We start from the raw sequence: 15,764 nt of genomic DNA, 5'->3' as shown, positions 1-15,764 counted from the left end.
AGGTTGGAACGGTGCAGACAGGAATAGATGGGAAAAGAAAATGCAGCACTACTTCTGTAATAGTTTGTGAGGTACAGATGACCTCTTTTATACTTTTGTCTGTCAAATAATGATAATATGGTGCAATTTTATTTTTTCCCATTAAAATTTTCAACTGTTTTAATATTTTGTAACAATTCCCCAGAAAGACTTTTTTTCAGTGTGCTTTCTGCAAACATGTATGTGTAACCCCTGTTGACTGGAAAACAAACCTAAATTTCATTGACACCTCATCACATCTCTCTCTCTCCCTCTCCCACCACAGACAAGGAAGCAACAAGTACAAAGTGTTCTTATCTCCTCTATGTTGTGACATCATTTAAGTAAAATATATCCAAAACCAATATTAGGCTCAAAACTCACGAAGAAGAGACAATTGAGGGAGCTTGCAACTACAAACAGATCTGCTGGAGAACAAAAAATGCTTCCTGGGGACACCACACGAGCCACCCACACAATGTGAGACAGATTCCTTCATTTGTCCTAAGCTGGAGATATCTCACCCAGGCTCAACCCTTGCAGGACTGAGCACCCAGAAAGGATTCCTACTACTCCTACCCTATTTGCTCTTGGTATCAGAATCTCTGTGGACCAGTCAGACAGGGACAGGGCAGCTCATGTTGGTCTTAGGCAGCTCTTCTGCTGAAGAAATGACCTTTTATGATGTGACTTAGATGGGCTGGTTGGGTATGAGAATTAATATTTAACAAAGAAAAAATCAAGTAAAATCTGGAAATATCTTCCAATTTTTTAAAAATTTAAAACTAGCTGCACTATACCTTGAAAACTTATCAGGCAGACAACACCAAACCCACCACTTCCATTTGAATGAGCAGCATCACAGGGACCTAAACAGCTCCTCTGCTCTCCAGTAGTAAGAAAAGCACGTGAAAGCCTTCTTTGCTGCTGCTGAACCACCCACCCATCAGTTTTATTTACACCTAAAACCCCGTAATCGCATAATTCCTTACAGACTGTTCCCATATTACAAAAACAATGGCCCAGAACCAAATAATGGAGTAATAATTTAATCTCAGCTCTTGGACGCTGCCCATGAGCAAAGTGAACAGCAATGATCTGCTGCTCAGGTTATTCGTGAACTCCTCCAGCTATTTCCACCAGCTTGTGCTGCGAAGTAACGCCAGGGCGGCATACAAATGATGTGAAGAGCACAGAGAATATTTGGCGAGCATTATTCCAGCACAGTATTACGAACCGCGTAATCTGTGTCCAGCGGCCGTGCAGTTTCAGCTGAAACGACGTTTATCAGCTTTAGCATAGCTGAGGCTAGAGGGAACGGAGTAGATGGCGGCTCCGCATACCACAAGATTGCAGCCAGCCTGATATGGACGGGGGTTATTTGGAGGAGATAAAATCTTTGGGAGCAAGCACGCGACTGTAGGTTGTATTTTGTAATGTTCTGTAGGGGCAACAAAAGGATGAAAAAGTTTCAAGGTTTGCAAAAAAAGCCTACAACTAAAAAACTCTGCCCTGAAGAAGGCTTCATTTGTAACTTCTCCGCAATTCTCCTGTTATGTGTTTTCCACTGAGTATTGCACTTGGCTGAATGACTTCACCCTGCTAAAACAAATGTACGGTGAATATCAAAGTTCAGACAGGGAAAGTCCAAATGGTTAGGAGCAAAAGCACTTGGTCCAAGGGAGAAGCGAAGGCTGACCAGAGCAAATCCACACTGGACACAACAAACAGTTCAAACAGCTGAAGAGTCAGCACATGGTATTAATGCCATTTTAATGGCATTAAAAGCCATTGGCTGAAAAATAGAGCTTATGTGCACAGATAAAATCAGCATAGTATGGGCACATGCTAAAGCATGGCATTGCTTTTATAAGCTATGGAGGAGGTATCCTAAGTAGTTGCATGAGACTTAAGGCAGCAATAATTCAGGATGAATGGAGTTATAGGTAATATTACGGAGGATAGAGGCAGAAGTTGGTGTTCTTAAAGCTGTCTGGTGTCAGAGCTTTAGATTTGGAGCATTCCTGGGAGAATTATTCCAAACAGAAATGGCAGAGGTCAACGGAGGCTGTTGTCATTGAGGTTAGAGGAAAAATAGGCATGTAGAAACCTAAGCATATCAGTGTGGGAGTAGGGCGTAGCTATCAGCTAGGTACCAGGTTGGAGGAACCGCACGTGCTCAACGGGCCAGAAAAGACATGTGAAGTTATACAGGTCAAAAGCAGTTTCTTTTTTCTACCAGAAAGGAGGGGAAAACTGAGGAAAAAAAGGTGCTTTATCAGACCACCTTAGGTACAAGAAAAATCCAAAAATTTATCAGGATTGCCATAGGTATGTTTTATCCATCAAACCGTTAGTCCAAAGTTTATTTAAAATTCAGAGACTCATAAGTGATAAAAAAGAGCAACACTAAATGAGATACATGTATATATATGTGTGTGTGTGAATAAACATATATACACACATAGGCACTGTTTACTTATACATACTGCTTTCTTAGGGAAAGCTCCTTTGAGAACCATCTGTTGCCTGAACTCTGATGATGCTCTGGCTGAGATCTCAGCAGTGGCAATAAATCCATCCTCGTACACATCTAATCTTGTCGCCGAGTAGAGGATTATGATAACTGATGAGTCTCAGGTTAGTGTCTAGTTCCAAGTGGACAGGTAGTTTGTTTTCCCTATCAGATCTGTGGCTCACTAGAACAACAGTTTTCAAGCACACATTTTCCATGTAGCAGAAACAATTCAACATCTTTTTCTTTTGTTTTGAAGTAGTCCAGAAAATTTCACAGACTGTATAAGCTACAAGCATTGAATTTCATTAAGTTACACTGCCACAAATCCACAGTTACTCCATTGAATTCAGTAAAATTAAACACGTCTGGAGTATGTATACATACTCTGTAGCTTTTATGCTTTTCACTTGAGAGTAACGTGGTGGTTTTGCACATAATTTCTTTAAGGGAATTCCTAAGCATGTCATAAATCTTTCTCATAAGCATGTATATATGGCAAAAAAACTCCACAGCTAATTGGTATATGTGCCAGCATTGACACCAATTTTTTCTGAGAAATATGTAGAGAGGTTTTATTAGTAAAATATTAGAGGAACAGCTCAGCCCAGGTACTTGAGGAATTTACTAAGGTCACATAAAATGTATTTTGTTTCCTTCAAACACGTAAGACCTGATATGTAGCCAGTTATCGCAATAGGATTTTTTTTCACAGTACAGCTGTTGCGTGAGACCTTGGCCTCAGCAGCAAAACTGGCTCAAGAACCTCCTCTCTGTCCAAACCGCTTTTTTCTTCCTATTTGTTCCCATCTTCATGCTTCAGCTCATGACCCCACCAGTTACAGGCAAATATCTGTGGCTCGGCAGCAATTAGGTCTGAAGGGGGTTTGGCTGCTGCAGCTGGCACAGGGTGACCACGGCTGGACTTTCAGCCTCGTGAAACGGCTACTGAACCCTCTTGTGCAACGTGGCGAGGAAAGGTCACGTCTGACCAGCCCGGTAAGCCTTCATCTGGCAGCAGCCAGGGTTTGAGGGAAACGAGAGGCGCGGGTGAACCCAAAGCAGACAGCAAAAGAAGGGCTCGTCAGAAGGAAATTGCTGGTGGATGCCGCCCCGTGACATGAAAGACACCGGGAGCAGAAAGGAGCCTGGCGGTCACGGTCTCCTGGCCGAGGACACCAGATGCACAACTGCCAGGAACCTATTAAATATTGAAGAGCGAGCAGTCACTAGGCAGGGGAAAAGCAACATATTGATTGACTCATTTTGTTGCTCCAAGGAGAAAGGTTTTGTGATATGGCTTGCAAAAGCAATATGCTTTTCTCTCCTCCTGTTTACAGCAAAGGAAAGTCACAGAAGGAGGCTCTAATGCAAGCGCGGAGCCACGAAAGCCGCCGCGCGGGTATTGATCCTGGTGCTGGCGTTGCACCGGGTGTCAGTGCCGCTGCTAGCTCCTTACAGATTGCTTTTGGCAGCTCCACGGATGTCGAGTGCTCGCTGCATGCAAACAAAAGCTTTGACATTCACTTGGGGGCTGTAAATGACCTGTTGTTAATACCGTAACATCTGCATGGCTAACGTAGGCTGTGTATACCGGGGGGGATGGGTCCCCTCCTTAGGATGCTGTAGAGACCAAGGATCTTTCACAAGGAGAAACTGGGTCCCATGATTATACTTTATGCCCTTGGGTGTCTAAGCAAATGTTTGCTGTGATAGACCTTGACCCTCGGGAAGGTTCACGACCTATTGTGGGAGGAACATTTTATTCCAAACCATTCCGTTCAATCGAGGAGCTTTTCATTTTTCTAGAAATAACATCTTTCATTGCCAGCTGGTCAGTAAATGAATTATAACAGAAATATAATTACAGTATGCCAGTAACAAAGGTCGAAGCTGTTGTGAAATTTCACCACTTAAGAACAGTCATTTTTATGGAGGTGCAATAAAGAATAAGTACTGTTTTACTGGATGACTTTTGTTTTCAGCAGTAGCAGAGTAATTTATTTTTTAACAGAAAAATAGAATCTAATCAAAACCACATTCCAGCTTATACTCATCCCACAGGTTATTATGTGTTTTCCTCCTTGCTTCGAAACTTCAAATTTACAAAATGTTTCCTTCATTTTTCTGTACCTACACACTCACATTCAAACGGTGGTTTGCCACTATTCTTTTTGCACTTAAATGATAGACTTTCCTTTTTTTGATCAAACCTTTGTGCACTACTTTGTACCCTTCAAGCAAAAATCAATGTTGTGTATGGGGATCCTCTTTTTTTTTCTGTCCATGAGTGACAAAAATCAACAGCTTCTCTGCCTGGCTCAGGCCACTTTGAAAATGCAGTTCAAAACCTTCCTGTTTTTCTTAAATGCCCTTTTGTCATTTCTGAATGGCTCTCAACATTTCAACTTTTTTTTCCTTTATGCTGAAAGGAAAAACCTGAACTTCTCCACTTAACTTTGCCAAAAATACTTCTGATATGGATAAATGACCTCTGTGGCGGCAAAGTTTGCTTACTTCCCATAACCATTTTCATTTCTGAGAAGGTCAGACCTAAGACCAGGCTCATCTAGTCAGGATCCAGGTGGTAAAGGACAGCACATCGTCTAGTAGGTGAGAGGAAAGAATAGCTCACGTTGTTATGTGGTGAAATATTCCTCACTTATTACCTGGGAGTGACCTAAGACTTCTCAACATCTTTCCCATCACCATACCTCCAAGTGACAGTGTCTTGCCAGTGATGGCTTTTACAGCCATTAAAAGCATGCTCAAGGCTGAAACGGTGAGTGGACTCACATGGATGTGCAACCATCAGCCCAGATGAGCGTGGGGAGAGGGAGGCAATGGATCCTGTGAAAATTAAGTCTGTTTAAGGCAACGTTAACTTGTTCATAGCTATAGGTCCCAAGGATCTCCCAGCTGAGATGCTTCTGGCATCCCCACCTTTCCCTCTTGCCCCATTTCTCTTCTGTCTGGTCAGGGCCAATCTTCATAGAAAGGAAAAACAACTTTGTACAGACTAGAGCAAACAACCTGCTGCAAAGACCATGTTTGCCAGCTGACCTGGCTCCCTTCTATTCCCTTTATGATGATCATTTTACAGCGTGTCAGAAATCAATTTTCTTCAATTTTTGCTTTAAGCAGTCAGCTTGTCTCTGTACAGGAGACTACCTGATGGGACCCACTGGTCAGGCATTTCTGGACGCTGTTCACACAAGCCAATAGCAGGGACGTAAACAACCTGTCCGCAGCCACACGCTTGATTGAAAGCTGTGACCTGTTTGCTAAGGCTACGGCAATTACAATTTTAATTAACCTCTGCACTTTCTGCAACCGACAGGTAACTTATTTCATTTATTGACAGAATTAACCAGTTCTTATTCCCATCATAACCCACCCACCACTAACCCACACACACACACCTGATTTAGAGGCAGTGGACAGAAAGAGGATAGGAAATTTGTACCTCCCTCCTTCCACCCAGTCCTCCAGGGATGGGTTGCCTCCTTCTCCTACTGCAGTCTCCCATGTCCAGTACCATTTAACAGGCCACCTCGGTTCCCTGCTTCAGCCTCTTTAATAGCCTGGGAAAAATGAAAAAAAAAACCCCCACAACTTAGTCACTCCTCCCTCACAAGCATGTAGCTCCTGATTTTGCATGCAAATCAGTTCCAAACTGGCCCCTTTACATTACTCAGTGAAGACTGAGTGCTATATACCGTTTGCCATCTCTGAAACTTAAATCCATGCCAGTTTTGTGCCATTGAAATACAAAAAGATCTCAGAGACATTTTGTGAGGACCCGGTCCATCTCCCACTAAAATCAGTGGGAGTTTTCCAGTCAATTTTAATGGAGGTTGGATCAAACCTCCCAGAGTGTAAAAATTACAATTTTCATGCTCAGATGATTCCAAAATAGCAGATTTGTTTCAGCTTTTGAAAGTGATACAGCCCTAGACTGAAAATATGAAATTATTATGTAGATAGTCAGATATGGGACTCTGATACTTGAATAAAAGCCCTCTTCAAACCTTTGCGTACCTTTCAATGAAAATAGCTAAGTAAGCCACGAAGTATAATATCTGCTGGAGCATTTCAGGGAAAATAACTCTTTTTTTTGGCATAGCTAATAAGTTAAAGCAGGTGACACTGGTGGTTAAAAGTTATCGTTACTTTTATCTGTCATGAGCTGGATGTCTTTTGGGCTTCCCTCTGAACGGATCGCAAAAGTTCTGCCCTGATGGTCGCAAATCAGAGTTATATCTTGGAGGGTGTCAGTTCAACCCTGCTCCACCACCCTCCGGAGGGGAGAGTTTGTTGCCAGTGATAACGCTTGCTCTTGTCCTCCCCAGGCTGGGAAGGGACTCCAGCTCTGGTCTGGGCTTCCCCATGCAACCAGCTCTGCCCCATACGGGATGAAGAACGTGCTGGGAACAGCAGAGCGGACGCCCAGCGCACCAGGACTGTAACTCCTTTCTTTGGTCTTCCTATTCTTTCTCTTCCCAGGGGCACCAAGATATTCTTTCTTTGATCTGGTTCACTTTCACAAATATTTAAGCTGTCTGAGGGGCTCTCAGGCCACCTGAGAGCACATGTGGCCCATGGGTCCAGCTGCGCTCCAGCAAGGCGAGGAAGTAGCCGTGACCTAGAAAAGGATTTGGGGGATGGTGTGCAGAGGGAACATCAAGCAGCCCGTTCCAAAACTGATTAGAATTTCTTAACAAAAGATAAAAGTTCCTTAATCATTCTTCAAGGTTAAGAGGTTCACGTTGTATTCCCATGTGCTCTGACCTTCTCTAATTAGCATGCTGTTGGTATTTCACATCTGAAATATGAATAAGCTGTTCATTATCATCACAGCCATTATTCTTCTGCAAGCCACCAGAAGGAAAAAGTTGCTTCTTTTCACAAGAGACAAGGTCAGTCTACTCTATCAGTCGACTAAGCCTGAATAATGTATAAACTGTTTTTCACAGAGGGCTCTCTCAGCTGAGGAGGTGATAAGCAATGCATATCCATAAGGATGGCCAGCCAGAAAAGATAATCTACTGTTTGGAAATATTTTTACTGTGAAGTATTTGCTACCTCTGCTACAGTATCATCCGAATGAGTGGGCCTTTGCAGATAGAAACCTGAGTCTATTATCTCTTTACTTCAGTTCCTTCGCTTTAATAAGGTGGGAGTTGCGATTCAGTCCATACCTGACAGTGAAGATATAAGAACAGGGATTTCATAGCAGGAATATTTTTTTTTCTTCTTGTGGTTAGTATCAGCAATTATCTGTGTTCAGTGCCTAGGTGTAGTAAGCCTGGTAAAGCTTATAGGGAGAGGTAACAACTTTCATTAGGCCAGCTAAAATAGTTGAAAAAACAGATGAACTTCTGGGCACAGGAGCCTTTCTGGAGGTTAGAAAAAAATGGCCCAATTTTGTAGATGTTTCTCTTTAGGCCTGAGGAAGGGTTTCTGTGCCAAAATGCTTATCTGTTTTTTGCAGCTGTATCACTTCACTCAAAATACTCTCTTACCTCTCTTTTCAAACTGCCTCAATATATCCTTAGGGTATCATGACACAACAACATTACTGTTAATTACATTAACTCACCTCACATAATGAGAATTAATGAGAATTCTGCCATTGTAAAGACAGTCAAGAGTGCAGTATAGCACTAAAGACATTCTTAGCATTTTTCTACTTGTTTGATGCTATTTCTATTTAATTTCTTAACTTAATTGTGGGACACACATATGGAACACACACACAGAGTTCACTTTTTCCTACTTCTGGTGATGAAGTTTTGTGCTTCCAGATCTATTCTAGAAGATGGATTTCATATCAAATAGTTGCATCACCGATTGCCTATGTCTTCACTTCAAAAAGTGAAGCTTGTTCATTTTTCACTCAGGCACTTTGTTCAGTCTTATGGCCTAAGGTGGTCCCTCCTTACTTAAAGAAAAAACCTGCAAAAACACTGTTTACAACACAACTTTCAGATTCTGTAATGGCAAATGTGAAACAATTTCAATCCAAAGCATGATGAAAAATCTTATATTCTTCCAAGTATGTCTTAATGATTTTCAAAAAAAAGGAGAAATTTTATGGTATTATACTACATAACACATGCTCAGTTCTTTAATCACACACATTTTTTAGCATTTTTGCTAAAGTGTCTATACAGGGGCTTTAAATCTTGGAAAGTGAAGACACATGAAAGACAAAGTCAAGGATCATAACACAGACACTTTACACTTTAAGCCTGGTACATGAGTTTTGCAGCACTGTCAGAAATCTTAGACACTTCCTTAGAAATCTTTCTTAGACTCTTAACCTCAAGTGGGCAGATGAAGAGTAAAGGTGAATATCTCTTTACACAACATGCTCAGTAGCAGGAATCCCAGCATGGGATTCTAATACAGGTATTACTCCGATGATCAGATGGGTATGATGGCCCATGCAATCAAAAAACATCGTCTGAAAACAGAAACCATCCTCATACCATTTGCTCAGTGAGTTTTGCCCTCACAAAGGGATGTTGACCACAAAAAGGTGTGAATATATTTATTGCACTTCTGCAGCCTCTCTACTTTGATACGAAGAGAAGCATTTATGAGTACAGAATCTTTATGTACCGTTTTCATGTAGCATACTGGCATGGTTTTGGAGGAGCACTTTAAAAACTGGACACGCGTTGACTAATGTGTTTTGGCTATGGCTCAAATCTCTGATACTTTCCTGCACCCAAGGCTAATCAGGGAACCGAAGCTAGTGAACCCAAGGGAGGTGTCTGTTTAATGTCTGCACGGCTGCCTAGGGAAAGGTTGCCATAGGTGACTCATTAGCGTATCACATTTAGCACCATTGATGTAATGCCTCTGGAGAAGCCCTATTTTCCCTTTCCCGAGGAAAAGGAAAAACCATGTGAAGGGCCTTTTGGGGTGCTTTTTTTGAGTGATATTTTTCTTTATCCACACCCAATCTCAAATACAAGCACTTTCTATCAGTGGAACAACAATCTAAGGAGATATATGTTTGTGACATATAGGTGTTGTTTCTAATTCCATTTGCTGCCTAGCCTGCCAGCAACAAAAATTTCCTCTATCTTAATCTAGTCTTTCATCTTTATCACATTCATCCCTGTGTTGGGTGAGCGCCATTTTCTTTGCAGCGTGCACTCAGGGCTGTTTCATGATGAAGGAGCAGATAATACACTAGCTCTAAACACATATCTTCACACGTGCTAAGCAGCCTAGGCTAGGCTGCTGGTTACTTCGAATGGTGCTAGTGAGGTTGCACGGGCAATTGCATTAGCCCAGGACAAAGTAGTACAAGTTCCTTAGTCGTGGTTACTGCCTACAGAGAAGTACAAGTGGAAATGTGCAAGGGAAGCGCTTGTTTCCAGCCATCTTCCACTGAAATATTGTTCAGACTGGCTTCCCCCAGTGCTATCACAGCGGTCACAGATGTAGGAATATATTGTGTCTCTCTAGTTTTGTTTTTCTGTTTCTTTAAAGAAAAATGCTAAAATCTAAAGTACTTTTTCAGATGCATCCTTCACCCAGAATTATTTAATATTTGTTTCAATGTGTTTCGATTTTAGAGATACATTAAACCATTGCAGTTCCAAGGATTTTATTGTCTTCCTGTTCTCACTGTGCTGCCCTAAAACCTTAATACAATCTTAAACATTTTTGATTTTGTCAGAGATTTAGTGCCATAAAGCCCCAATTCATTACAAATGGAAATCAAGGACAAGGTTGAGTGAGTTGACTGAATTACTTAATTCCTCAGTCACTAGTAATGACTCTACCTATAAAAGTCTGATGCCACCAGATTTGCTAGTGTCCTGAATATCTCTGCAGTTATCCCTTTAGGGATGATGAGTTTAAGGTCAGCAGAAGGTAAAGTCCCCGAAGGGCATACAACTGTAAGCCCACTTGTAGGATTTGTTTAAATCTTCCCTGAAATTCCATTGTTATCCGTATCCTTATCCCATGGCTTACACATGGTCTAAGTGCTACCCTAAAACCATTAAGAGTGATTTCACAAGCACTGTGTAAATGATGAACAATTGTAATTGTAATTGTAATTGTAAACTGTATGAACAATAATAATAAATAAAAAATTTTCTTTAAACGCTTTAGGTCAGATTTGCTAACTCGCCATTTAATAAGTTTCTCACAATAAGCCTGCTCATTCCTTTCTAGAAGAGGGAGGGCTGTGTGACATGGCAAAACAATAAGAGCAGCCTGTTTCCACAGTCTTATTCATTTTAGGTTATTCCTAAACTAATAATGAAACTGCTGAAAAAAAGTCTGAAAGAAGCCAAGTAATTCTGGAATATCTGTGGTGCAAGAGTCAGGACAACCAGTGGGAGATTGATATGGTCAAAAATAGGGTTGAACCAGTTCTTTAAGGCTTGCCTGGAAAGTTGCTACAAAAGTGATGCTGTTTTCTGCAGTGCTAATAAATGACCCTACAAAGTCCTCCATTTCCTTGAGTAAGGAAGTGAAGACTCTTTGGTTTCTTGATAAGCATGTCGTGGTTTAACCCCAGCCAGCAACTAAGCACCACGCAGCTGTTCAGCAGTCAGTGGGGTGGGGGAGAGAATTGGGAAAAAAAAGGTAAAACTCATGGATTGAGATAAGAACAGTTTGCTAGAACAGAAAGGAAGAAACTAATAATGTTAATAATAATAATAAAAGGTTTGGAATATATAAAACAAGTGATGCACAATGCTGTTGGGCACCACTCGCCCACCGATGCCCAGTTAGTGCCTGAGCAGCGATCTGTCCCCCCTGGCCAACTCCCCCCAGTTTATATACTGGGCATGATGTCCCATGGTATGGAATACCCCTTTGGACAGTTTGGGTCAGCTGTCCTGGCTGTGTCCCCTCCCAACTTCTTGTGCCCCTCCAGCCTTCTTGCTGGCTGGGCATGAGAAGCTGAAAAATCCCTGCCTTAGTCTAAACACTGGTTAGCAACAACTGAAACCATCAGTGTGTTTTCAACATCCTTCTCATACTGAACCCAAAACATAACACTATACCAGCTACTAGAAAGAAAATTAATTCTATCCTAGCTGAAACCAGGACAAAGCAGCAAAATTGAGGGATTTAACTTCGACATATTTGAAGCGAAACGCTATTTTATACCCATCCATATATTATATCCATCACTTTTCATATTCATATATTTCTTCCTAATTGTATTAGTAGAAATTTAAGATAATAATTTAACTTGGTTTTTAGAAGTAGAATGAAATAAATTACTTTTTTCCAGGCCCAAAGGAAAACTGAAAAATATTTTTTAATCCAGCTGAACTACTCTTAAAGCAAAGATTTTTCATTTTGTTCATAGAACAAGCTGTTCAGACAGGACTTATAAGGGTGTGTATAAGGACATTTGTGGGAAATATGTTGCATTATATTATCAGCCCTGTATATGCAGGCTACAGAGGATAAGACAGTAGTTACATCAGGGACTTCCATGGTCTGGGTTTTCAAACATCCTGATCAAGAAACTGGCTAAATGCCCTTGTCCCCTTTACAGCTTGTATTTCGGAGGGTCTTTTCCACAGAAAAAAAATATCCTCAACAGGAGGCAACAGAGCTGGGTTGCAAGTCAGAAGTGCCGCAATGCAGTTTTACTCTAGAACTTGGCAACAACTTTTTTATTTTCTATTTTTCACTGAAAAAAAACCCCACTTTTTTTTTTCTTAGATTTATCACCTCTGCTTATTTGGGTAATAATATTTTAAATGAAAAAGAGTATTAGTGCTTTGATAGGCTGTAAAGCTATCCACACCTACAGCATCTAAAGCACTGTTTTCTCCTAAATCCTACCCCTCTTACAAGAAGAGCAAGGTGCAGTACTGAACAGATTTAAAAACAAAACAAAAGAAAAAATCAAGTCCAACAATAACAACAGTTCACTCATACCGACAATAAAAATAGCAACAGGATACGTGAAGTAGCGAACAGCAGACAAAGCATGTGCTTTCCTCACTGTGGCTCACTTTCTGTTGTTCCACTCATCACCACTAAGGATAAGTAGGATCCCAACTCAAAAGATGTTATGTGTACTGGAGTCATTGTTGGGACCATTGTCTGGAAAGAAATCTTCAGTGACTTGAAGTGACTCAACAACGTCTTGAGAAGACATCGGCACATGCAGGAGGTTCCAACACACTCATTTCTATTTATTATATGCTTGACTGATTTCTGAACCGAGAGAAAACCATGCATGATTACATGAGAACTGAAGCACACGATAAGGAGAGCAGATGTTGCTGTGACCAGGGCTCAAAGCCCTAATTGCCAGCTGGCATGCTTTTCTTAATCTGTTGGAGATATCGACTTGCCAAACTGAAATGTAAAGTTCCTCCGAACTCCGGGAATATTGGGCGCGTAGCTCACCACTTCTTACGGAGTGAAATGCTCATTATAAATGCTATCCCTCATTATCTGTGCAACACTGCTAGTTTAAATCCTTGCTAATCTGAAAACCCAAACCCAGGCTCAGGAGCGGCAATATCCTGGTTTTCCTTCACTATTGCTTCTGCAGATGGCTCTCAAGACAGTTGCCAGAGAGTAAAATCACCTAGACATTAGTGGCAGCAGCAGTCTCCCTTTTCTGGCCAAGAGGAGAGAGGAAATTTCAGGGGAGAGGCTGAAATACCGTGGCAGTTCCTTGTTTGACCTGACACTGTTGTACAAACCAGATCTATATGCCAGCACCTCCAGTAGTTTGCTAGGGGTGCGAAAATGGCATTATTGGGCAGGTGATTTGAAATAAATCACTTTAAAAAAATATCATTTTATAGCTGCAGATTCCTGGACCTGCAGGGAAAATCCAGAGATCTTTCTCAGATCAGGAGATCTAGGTCATGTGGAGCTCAGACTGGAGCCTCCCAGAAGCAGGACAACGATCCTCATCTATTGCGAAAATTAATTGAAGCTAAGATGTGAGAACCAAGAAGACTAACAGCACTCTTCAACAGTTTGCAAACACCAGCAAAGGCATTCTAGACAAGGAGAACATAACAGCATCATCACGGGGATGTCTTATAGTTGCACAGAACAGTGTTGCTGCAGAAGACGAATTGACTGTCATCCTGAAAGCAAAGGGAACATTTATTACTTTTAAATTGAACACAGGTGCAAATGCCAGCATGGTGCCACAAAAAGTGATAACAGCCCCGAGAGAAAGCGGGGTGCAGAATACAGCTGATTCATGCTGGGAGGAAAACTCTGCTTGCCCTCCGGCAGGAGACTAGGAGAGGATGTGGATAAACCTTTGCTGGAAGATGAAACAGAACATATTCACTCAAAGGCTGCACCCTTTAATTCATGTCCAATTTGATGAACATTTAGAAAAGGAAACTTTTCTACAGGATATAACTTTGAAGCTGGCCCTGCTTTGAATGTGTGGCTGGGCTAAGTGACTTCCAGAGTTCCCTTCCAAGCTAAATTTTTCTATGATTTTCTACTTAGCTACAGGTAGGTGTTTTTTGTCAAGTATTTTTCTTCTTTTGATGCATCAGGAAGGCTCTGCCTGAAGCCCTTAGAAAAAGAGCAGCCATTTGTGCACATTTAGCATCCCTAAAGAGAGAATGCTGCCACATGGGTTGAGTTTGGTACCTAAAATACCTCTCAGGAAAAGACAGGCATGTTTTTTACTGTATAATCACAGCCACCATAAGTAATTCTTTGGTTTGTGTGGAAAAACATTACCACAAATAGAAGAATGTGAGAAAACTTAGAGTAATTTTGTAAATAATTGAGTTTATCCTAAGTAAACTGATACAAAGAGAAATGGAGGTGGGACAGGTAGAGCCCAATAAAACAGCTGACAACCCAGCAGACCTGCTTCCAGAAACAAGGAAAGGGAATTAAAATTCATTATAGTGGAGAACTGGGAGAAATCTGTGACTGAACTGGCTGCTTGCACCATGAACTACTGACACCCCGGAGTCCTGGTCAACCCAGCTGAAAGACACTGCAGCTTCCCTCCAAGCACTGGTCTGTAGTTTAATTTCCCCAGAATCAGGGCACAGCAAAGGCTTCGGGCTCCCAGAATCCACAACTGGATTCATAAAGGCTTTAGCCTTAGACCATGGAGATGTGGAGAAGATCTGTGTTGAATGAACCTGTCTTTAAACACCTTGCTTTAACAACCTCCCACATGGGAAAATACATATTTGGGGCTGTTTTCAGGTATAAATTCTTCTTTTTTTTTCAATGTAATACAAACCTGAGAATGGTATTTGTACACAATTTAGGCATAGAAAAGTCTTTTGAAAAAAGTTTAAATACATATTAGTCTGATTAGGGCAAACAAAACATTAGCTAGCAGTCAGATAGCAGCTGAGATATGAGCAGAAATTGTGAGAACCTCTGCTGAGAGTGAAATCCTGAGCAAACTAACTAAGGCTTTTAGCACAGGATTAGAAAGCCAGCTTGTTCCTGTCATCTATTATAAATAGGTGGAAGAGTGTTTATTACTACAAATTATTTGCTTAGGGACACTATTTAGCTATATGTAATCTGGAACAAAACATGATGTGGAAAAGGGCATGTAAAAATGCTGTAAGTAGCTGTATGCCAATAAATAGATATTTATAAGCCTGAAAAATTGCAGCTCAATGCATCATCCTATACACAAGTGTATTAGAATAATGTGTTCTTCATAAAACAACAGAAACCCAGTGCCACCACACACCCCCCCCCCATATTTATATTATAACAAAATAGAGGTAAAAAATTTATAAATGTTAATTGAAGATGTTCTGTACATCTTCAGAGAAGGTGGCCAACAGCAATTTCAATTAATTTTGCAGAAACAGGCATTTTAATGACAGATTTCTCAGGTCCAGCAGGGAATTTCTGTACAAAGAAAACAGCAAAACAAGCCGGGTAGCTACTAAGACCTGCAGGCTGTCCTAAATCAGGCTGAGAAGTGCCTTGGGCACTCACTTGATTGGTAGTGAAATAAGGGGCTTTTCTGGGGTGACTCTCTCTTTTGCTTTGAGAAGAATTCCATCCAGGGCTGGACCCAGTCATCTGTCAAAACTCCTGTTTCTACAAAGACCCAGTGGAAAACCCATACTCATTTTCCTTACCCTGCTTGACCTGACCTCTTCCCTAGCTCTCCGATGACTACCTTGCTGGTCAAGCTCTGGGCTGTCTGGTTTTCACCTATCAAATATTTCACCATTCTCGCAAAGCTCCGACA

This window comes from Accipiter gentilis, chromosome 12 (assembly GCF_929443795.1).
Source record: "Accipiter gentilis chromosome 12, bAccGen1.1, whole genome shotgun sequence".
NCBI classification, from domain to species: Eukaryota; Metazoa; Chordata; class Aves; order Accipitriformes; family Accipitridae; genus Astur; species Astur gentilis.
Note: the sequence above shows the minus strand (reverse complement) of the source record.